The 8,886-nt window shown below is 46.4% G+C and overlaps 1 pseudogene; it reads left to right on the forward strand.

Moving 5' to 3' along the window:
* Positions 1-6,514, forward strand: part of LOC100483746 — an 8,726-nt pseudogene extending 2,212 nt beyond the window's left edge.
* The last annotated feature ends 2,372 nt before the right edge of the window (positions 6,515-8,886 follow it).

Genomic DNA, 8,886 nt, shown 5'->3' on the forward strand with positions numbered 1-8,886 from the left:
TTTTTTTTTTAATATTTAGGTAATCAAAAATTCTCTAGGCTTTCCATCTTTTTTTAAAAAGTTTGTGTATTTATTTGTTCATTTATTTATTTTAAGTAATCTCTACACCCAACATGGGGCCTGAACTCATGACCCTGAGATCAATAGACTCATACTCTTCAACAGAGCCAGCCAGGTGTCCCCGGGCCCTCCATCCTCTTTTACGTTTGAGATATTATGTGCCATATTTGCTTTGAAATCTCTGATTATCAGAAATTTGGCTAACATTCGGAAGGAAATGTCCATTTTCTTCTGCTCAATAGGTGTCTTCATCTCAGTTCCTAAGACAGAGTTGACAGCATAGCTGTCTAAATGCTGCAAATTTGCAGCCATTACCACTTCAAAGAGGTTCGAATGAGGGATTTTTCCCCCCATGTTCAAATAGTTCCTGCTTCTGTAGAAACTTCATTTTTAGATTAAACTCTGAGGGATGAGCTATCATAATTCAAGTTAACAGTTCTTTGTTCTATCAACTGTTCATTGCCAGGCAATAGTAGTGAAGGCATTCAAGATGCAGCAGGCTCGTAAAGTACTATTTTCTAAAAGAAACAGGAGGCATTTTCATCTTTATGATTGTACTTTAAAAAAAAAAAGATTTTATTTATTTATTTGACACACAGAGAGAGCACAAGCAGGGGGGAGTGGCAGGCAGAGGGAGAAGCAGACTCCCCACTCAGCAAGGAGCCCGAAGCGGGACTCGATCCCAGGACCCTGAGATCATAACCTGAGCTGAAGGCAGACACTTAACCAACAGAGCCACCCAGGCAACCCTATTATTGTACTTTTGATTATGAAGTTTGATGATATAAGGGTTTCTGTCCCCTGTAAATCTAGTCAGAAAGCATTTTTGATTTGTTGATTAAGTTAAATAGCCTCTAGTAGGATAGAGTACTGGGTACAAAGTAAGATAAAAGACTAAAATAAAATGCTGGCTCTTAAAAGAAAAGTGGTTTAGGGACGCCTGGGTGGCGCAGTCAGTTAAGCGTCTGCCTTCGGCTCAGGTCATGAACTCAGGGTCCTGGGATCGAACCCTGCATCGGGCTCATTGCTCAGTGGGGAGCCTGTTTCTCCCTCTGCCTGCTGCTCCCCCTGCTTGTGCTCTTGCTCTCTCTTTCTCTCTGACAGATAAATAAAATCTTTTAAAAAAAAAGAAAGAAAGAAAACTGGTTTATGTGCTAAACATTTTGTGCCTCGGTCTGACATTAACATGATGTGTTTGTAAAATGACAAAAAGAACCGGTGTGGAATCGCATCATATTTTCCATCATTTTCCGTTACGTCAGATTGCTAATTGTGTTCTAAGATGTCTGATTGAATGACTGTCTACATTTACTGTCACAGGTGACAGTTTGTCATTGTTAGAGATTTCAGTAATTAAAATAGGAAACAGAAGCTTACATTTGTTTTTTGTTTCTTTTAAGTAGGCTCCAGTGCGGGGCTTGAACTCACGACCCTGAGGTCAAGATCTGAGCTGAGATCAAGAGTCTGACGCTTAATGGACTGAGCCACCCAGGTGCCCCAACTCATTTTCTTTATAAAAATTATGTTCTTTATAAAAATTATGTTCCTTTATAAAAATTGTGACAGTTTTTGGGCCCTTTATACATTGGCAGTCTTAACCTGAGTGTGATTCAGGGGGCCCTTTCTAATTACAGGAAGGTACTTCTTTCCTCAACTCTGTGACCTGACCTGGAACATCTCTAGAACACGCTACGTAAGTCACGAACAAGTGAACTGCAAGCCACCTGAATCTACGGATCTTATGCTGGTGCTGAGATCTCTTCTTTTTTTTTTTTTTAAAGATTTTATTTATTTATTCGACAGAGATAGAGACAGCCAGCGAGAGAGGGAACACAAGCAGGGGAGTGGGAGAGGAAGAAGCAGGCTCATAGCAGAGGAGCCTGATGTGGGGCTCGATCCCAGAACGCCGGGATCACACCCTGAGCTGAAGGCAGACACCCAACCACTGTGCCACCCAGGCGCCCCTGAGATCTCTTCTGAATAGTCATCATGACTTCAAAGTTTGTTTTGAAATCTGCGAGCATCGAGTGTCAATCAGAACTGAAGATGAAACATTAATGAATGTGGAATTCTCATGCTTTATGCCTACTTCCTTTTTAGATTTTTCGATTTTCTGCTATTTTTACCATACTGTTGCATTTAAATTTCCTACATAGTAACTTGGCACAATTAAAATAAAATTGCTCTGCCTATATGAAAAACTGAGGGGTCAACAAGCGGGTCCTCAGGTCTTCCCTGCATGGATCTCCCCATGACTTGTCCTACAGTCTGTTCTGCAGGACTGCAAGCTCCCCAGGACTTCACAGTGCACCTGAAGCGAGGACTAACCTTGGTAGTTCAGGTCCTCTGGGAAATAGAAACGGAGACAGGATTGCGTGTGTCCAAGGAAACGCCTGTGAAGGGCAAAGGGGTTGGGCAGAGAAGCTGGGGAGAGGCTTCAGACCACTTCGTGGGTCTAATACCTGGAAAGGAGTGGGGAATGGAGGAGGACTGGCAAGGCAGGGTGTCAGACTTCAGAGCAGCCCTGAGAAAGACCTGCCCAGGCCACGGTGTAGTCCTGGAGCCACAGTCACCCACTGGAGGAGTCCCCCCAGTCCTTGGACCAGGCCTGCCTTAGTACTGCCACCAGACCAGCCACTGGCTGAAAGCAGCCCGCGAGAAGCATGGCCTCAGTGAGAACGGGGTGGTGGGTCTGGAGAAACAACAGCTGCGGCCGTCAGTCAGTTCTGCTCCCCGCAGATCTGAGCGGCACATTTTCATGACGGCCCCGGCAACTGACAGACAGAAGGTTGGCCACACCACAAGCATACAGAGCCAAAAGCAGTGATGCCAGGATCTGTCACCTTGATGCAGGGAGAGGGAGCAGGCCTGTGGGCCCCTCTGAGTAAGCCTTCATACATATGTATAAATACATACAGCAGTCAGTCCTTACATATACCGAATGCATAGTCTTTCAAAATTCCACCAGAACAGATTTACTTTCTTTTTTATTTATTTTATTTTATTTTTAAAAATTTTTTTTAAGATTTTATTTATTTATTTGAGAGAGAGACAGCCAGCGAGAGAGGGAACACAAGCAGGGGGAGTGGGAGAGGAAGAAGCAGGCTCCCAGCGGAGAAGCCTGATACTGCGGGGCTCGATCCCAGAACGCTGGGATCACACCCTGAGCCGAAGGCAGATGCTTAATGACTGAGCCACCCAGGCGCCCCTATTTTATTTTATTTTTTTAAAGATTTTATTTATTTGAGATAGTGAGAGAGACAGAGAGAGAGAGAGAGAGCACAAGCGGGGGTGAGGGGCAGAGGCAGAGGGAGAAGCAGACTCCCCGCTAAGCGGGGACCCTGACGTGGGATTTGATCCCAGAACCCTGGGATCATGACCTGAGCCAAAGGCAGATGCTTAACTGACTAAGCCACCCAGATTTACTTTCAAGTGTGTGAATTTCCCTACAGGTCTTACCATGGCGACAGTCTTGCAATCACCATGCACGTCATACTTCACATTTTGTAAAGATTTGATATGTATAACTAATATTTCTACATTTCTCTCTGAATCTTTGTAATTACACTTTTTGGTGACCAAACAATATTCAGCAGATGGATGTACCACAATTTCCTAAGTCATTGCTGTTCAACATTTCCCTTATTTTGATTTTTTTTAAAAAATTACTACAGCGAATGCTCTTACATCTTTGGGCATATGCTATTTGGTTTCTGTTGGGTTATAGCTCTAGGATAAGTTTCTAGGTTTCACGTTACTGGACCAAAAGATAAAGCTTTGTGCTTACATCAAGTATTGCCAAATTGCTTTCTAAAAACATTATGTCAGGGGCGCCTGGGTGGCTCAATTGTTAAGCGTCTGCCTTCGGCTCAGAGNCTGGACCAAAAGATAAAGCTTTGTGCTTACATCAAGTATTGCCAAATTGCTTTCTAAAAACATTATGTCAGGAGCGCCTGGGTGGCTCAATTGTTAAGCGTCTGCCTTCGGCTCAGAGTGTGATCCTGGCGTTCTGGGATCGAGCCCCACGTTGGGCTCCTCTGCTGGGAGCCTGCTTCCTTCCTCTCCCACTCCCCCTGCTTGTGTTCCCTCTCTTGCTGGCTGTCTCTCTGTGTCAAATAAATAAATAAAATCTTTTAAAAAAATAAATGAATAAAAATAAAAACATTATGTCAATTAATCGTGTACATTAGTTATCTATTGCTGCACAAAGAATGACCATAAAACTGTGATTAACACAGCCCACATTTATTGTCTCACTGCTTCTGTGTGGGTCACGATCCAAGAACAGCTTAGCTGTGTCCTTTGTTTCAGCGTCTGTCACAGGTTACAGTGAAGGCGTCGGCTCTGAGGTTGTGGTCTCTTCTGAAAGCGTGACCGGGGATGGATCATCTTCCAAGCTCACTCGGTTGTTGTCAAGATTCAGTTCCTCATGTGCTGTCGGACTGAGGGCCTCAGTTCGTAGCCAGCTGTTGGTCAGGCTGCCCTTCTTTCCTTGCTATGTGGGCCTCTCCAACATGGCAACTTGCTTTATCAAAGCATGCATCTGAGAAAACAAGAGTCTGCTAGCAAGATGGAAGTTATGACATTTTGTAACTTAATCACAGAAGTGATACCCCCTTAACGTTGCTGTATCCTATTGTTTTGAACAAGGGGAGCAAGGGGAGAGGCTGACATAAGGCCAAGAGCGCCAGGAGTGGGGATCGTCGGGGGCCATCTTGGAGGCTGTCCACTACAAGCATATGCACATGTACCAATTTTACCACAACCACCCTAACACTGGCGGCATTAATATTTTAAAATTACCAGTAGGTAGGTATAAACGACTATCTCCCATTTTCATGCCCTCTTCTTTGGCCTGGTATCTACCCCTAGGCTCACTTGGGTGCTCTGCTCTCAGGTGCTGCCAAGGAATTTCCCAAAAGTTGTCAACTGATAGCAACTGAGACAGCTAAGGACCTGCCCTAATTGGGACTTTGAAAAGCTATGAACACAGACCTGTATTAGGCAGAGTGAGTTCCCTGGGAGGTTTCCAGTCTCAAGGAATTGCTGGTATTTGGGCAGCAGCTCCAAGACCTTGAACACCCTGGTACCTGTCCCATTTAAAAGCACAGAAATTTAGGAAACCAAGCTTGTTTTAAAGCTTACTATACCAGGGCTCCTCGGTGCCTCAGTTGGTTGGCTGTCCAACTCTTGAGTTTGGCTGGGGTCATGACCTCAGCATTGTGGGATCTGTGGGATTGGGCCCCCCTTGGGCTCTGCACAAGCCTGCTTGTCCCTCTCCCTCCACCTCTGCCACTCCCCTGGCTCATACTCTCACTCTCAGATAAATAAATAAATAAATAAATAAATAAATAAATAAATAAATAAATAAATAAAATCTTTATTAAAAAAAATGCTTACTATATAGGCTGGGCTCCATCTTCCCATCGGTGGAGAGCAAGGCAGTGTGGACAGCAGTCCCGGCACCCTGTGCCCTGACCACCCACCTGCCATGGCCCGATGAGTGGGCCCCGTGCGGGTCATCACGTGTGTGGTGGTGGGAGACCGAGCTGTAGGTAAAACTTGCCTACTGATCAGTTTCATAACCAATGCATTTCCTGGGGAATATATCCCCACTGTCTTTGACAGCTACTCTGCCAATGTTATAGTAGATGGAAAACCAGCGAATCTGGGCTTATGGGATAGAGCTGGACAAGAAGATTATGACAGATGAAGTCCCTTACCCTATCTGCAAACAGATGTATTCTTCATTTGCTTTTCTCTTGGGAGCCCTGCATCATTCAAAAAATGTTTGAGCACAGTGGTGCCCTTTAGTGTGACACCACCGTCCCAACACCCACATCATCTTAGTGGGGACTAAACTTGATCTCAGGCGGGACAAAGACACGATTGAGAATCTGCAGAAGAAGCCGACTCCTATCACCTACCGCGGGGTTTGACCATGGCTAAGGAGATCGGCGCTGTAAAACACAGGGAGGGCCCCCAGCGCCAGGTCTCGGACGGTGTTTGATAAAGCTATGGGAGTGGTTCTCCACCCCACTCCTGTCAAGAAGAGGAAGAAAAATGCCTGCTGCTGTAAATGTCTGGGCCCCTCTCCTGCCCTGTCACCCTTGGGACCTTTCTTTGTAGGCTTTGCTCAAAAATGGTGGAGCCTTTGCCCTCGGTGGCATGTTTTGATTACAGATTTTGTTACTTTTTCCATAAAACCATTTTGAACCAATCAGTAATTTGGGGGTTTTATTTGTTTAAAATGTAAGACTTCAAACTTTCACATTATATTAAAATTTAGCCCCAAAACACTAAGTTTTCTTATAGCCTTATTTTTCAAAAGCCCCTATTCTTGCCCAGATTAACAGCTGCTAAAATACCTTGTGAACTAGATTGCATCGTTGTGCTGAGAATACTAAACGCTAAACTGTTCAAGACCTTTGTCTTCAAGAAGAGATTACACTAGAAGCACCTAGATGGCTCAGTCTGTTAAGCCTCTCCCTTCGGCTCAGGTCATGATCCCAGGGTCGTGGGATTGAGTCCCGCATTGGGCTCCCTGCTCAGTGGGGAGTCTGCTTCTCCCTCTCCCTCTGCCTGCTGCTACACCTGCTTCTGTGCTCTTACAAATCTTTTTTTCTTTAAAGATTTTATTTATTTGCCAGAGAGAGAGAGAGAGAGAGAGAGAGAACACAACCAGGGGGAGTGGCAGGCACAGGAAGAAGCAGGCTCCCTGCGGAGCAAGAAGCCTGACGTGGGGCTCAATCCCATGACCCTGGGACCATGACCTGAGCTGAAGGCGGACACTTAATGGACTGAACCACCCAGGTGTCCCAAATAAAATCTCAAAAAAAAAAAAAATAGTATATTCCTTTTTGCTGGGATTTTGAACAGACGTCCTACTCCCGGGTCCCACTGCTGAAATATCTGCTCTAGGTGTGCGTGCACGGGAGGGGGTGCGTGCAGACGTGACATGATCAAAGAACGAAGACAGTATTTTGACAAAATATGGAGGTTAATTTACACTACGGTACATGTCACAATTGAACTAAGTAAAAGTGTCACAGGTAAAATTTTAAAAGGTTAATTTCTGTCAAATGCAGTAAATAGTAAAGAAAGGTCAGTATTACCAAAAATAAAATAAAAGAAAGCTTACGATATACTCTTGTTGTGCTTCTCATTTTGCAAACTTTATTTTGCTTTATGAAAACAATACTGTAAGCTACATGTTCATATCCCCATTTAATAGACAACTTGAGGGCAGAAATGTGAAATCACTTGTTCAAGGTCACTCTGCTAAACTGGTAGGACCAGCGTTTGACCCCACAGCTGGCCGCCCAGTCTGTGTCCTCTCTTTGGTTCCTAAGATAACTTTGTCCTCAGTTGGGGCCTGAGGGCTCTGTAACACTTGGCCCTTCCATCCCATTCCCACCTCAGCACCGAATCTGGTAAGACTCTTCAGTTAGCTGAAGGGGTTTCCCCTGGACATTCCAGAAAGATCTGCTCAGTGACCATTTTTTCCTAATGAGAGGTGAGGCCGGAAAGTCACCTCTAACCAGCCGGGGAGAAAGGCTGTAGAGGCCACAGTAAAAGTTTCTGTGATGAAACCCTCAGGATTAACAGGACAGTGTAAATGAAGGCCTCACAAAAGGGATCTGGAACAAGGGTGCTGGCTTCAAATCCTTGTTCTGTCACTTTCAAACCTCTATGGTTTGGGGGCCGTTTCTTCACCTTTCTGTGCTATTTCCTTGCCTGTAAAATTGAAATAACCAACAACCTGTTCCAATTTGGGGAGAAGTGAATAAAGATTCTAGGAACCTAGCACAGTGTCTGGCGCACAATAAAGGCCCTCTGGACATTACTGTAGGGCTGCAGTGGGCAGGAGGCCTCACTGGGTGAGGACCCACACGTTTCAGCCCTGGCCTGGGATATATGCCCGCCTGGGGACGTGGGTTCCATGTGTACGCGCCAGCTACAGGCACGGCCGCAGGGGCATAGTGCTGTGGCTCCCAGATGAGGCAGTGGGGCCTGCTAGGCTCAGCAATGGGCAGAGTCAATGATGGCATGACGATTCGGGGAGCCCCTTTCCTGTATTCTGGCTGTGTCTGCACGTGCGTGTGCATGCAAGGGGAAGGGGCAGGGAAGGGATCTGTATGTGTTGACATAGCCCTCGGTCCATTAGCCTAGTTTGGAGCCCGTGCAGGATAGTTCTGGGGTGAGAGAACCATGAACGTGGTGGGGGGGGCACACGACACAGAACGTTCTCCTGGGACACAGGGCAGAGTGCTTACCACTGAGGCACGCAGCAGGCATCGGAGGAAAGACACAGCGCATACAGGCTAACTGCCTGCCCCCTGGCCCGTCCTTGAAGCCCTGGAGCGTGTTTTTGAATCTTTCTGGGATCAACCCCTAAGTCCACCTGTGGGGGCACCACGTATCCTAGAACTTGGGGGGGGGCCCTGGTGGCCTGAACAGTAATTTGTGTTCTGCAGGAAGTGACCAGAAATGTCCTGTTTCCCCCACCGGAACAGCAATCCCAGATGCGGGCCAGGCCCTGCCCTTGCAAAGTCCCAAGTTGGGAAGACAGGCCAGGGTCACATAGGATTTGGACGGCCTCACCCACGTGCGCAGCCAGCGGGGCTGTCATGGCTCAGACTCCAGGGAGCCGGGCCTGCGGCTGTAGCTTCGGGTGGAGCCTTGTTTGTTTCTTCAAAAATGTGATGGAAAGCCTCAGTCCACAGCAGTGAACAAGACACACCACCCTGCCCTTGCAGCCAGTACGTTCCAGCAGAGGGGAGGCTAAGCACTAACTGCCTGGCAACCTACTTACTTAGCACTGAG

This window comes from Ailuropoda melanoleuca, chromosome 2, assembly GCF_002007445.2.
Source record: "Ailuropoda melanoleuca isolate Jingjing chromosome 2, ASM200744v2, whole genome shotgun sequence".
NCBI classification, from domain to species: domain Eukaryota; kingdom Metazoa; phylum Chordata; class Mammalia; order Carnivora; family Ursidae; genus Ailuropoda; species Ailuropoda melanoleuca.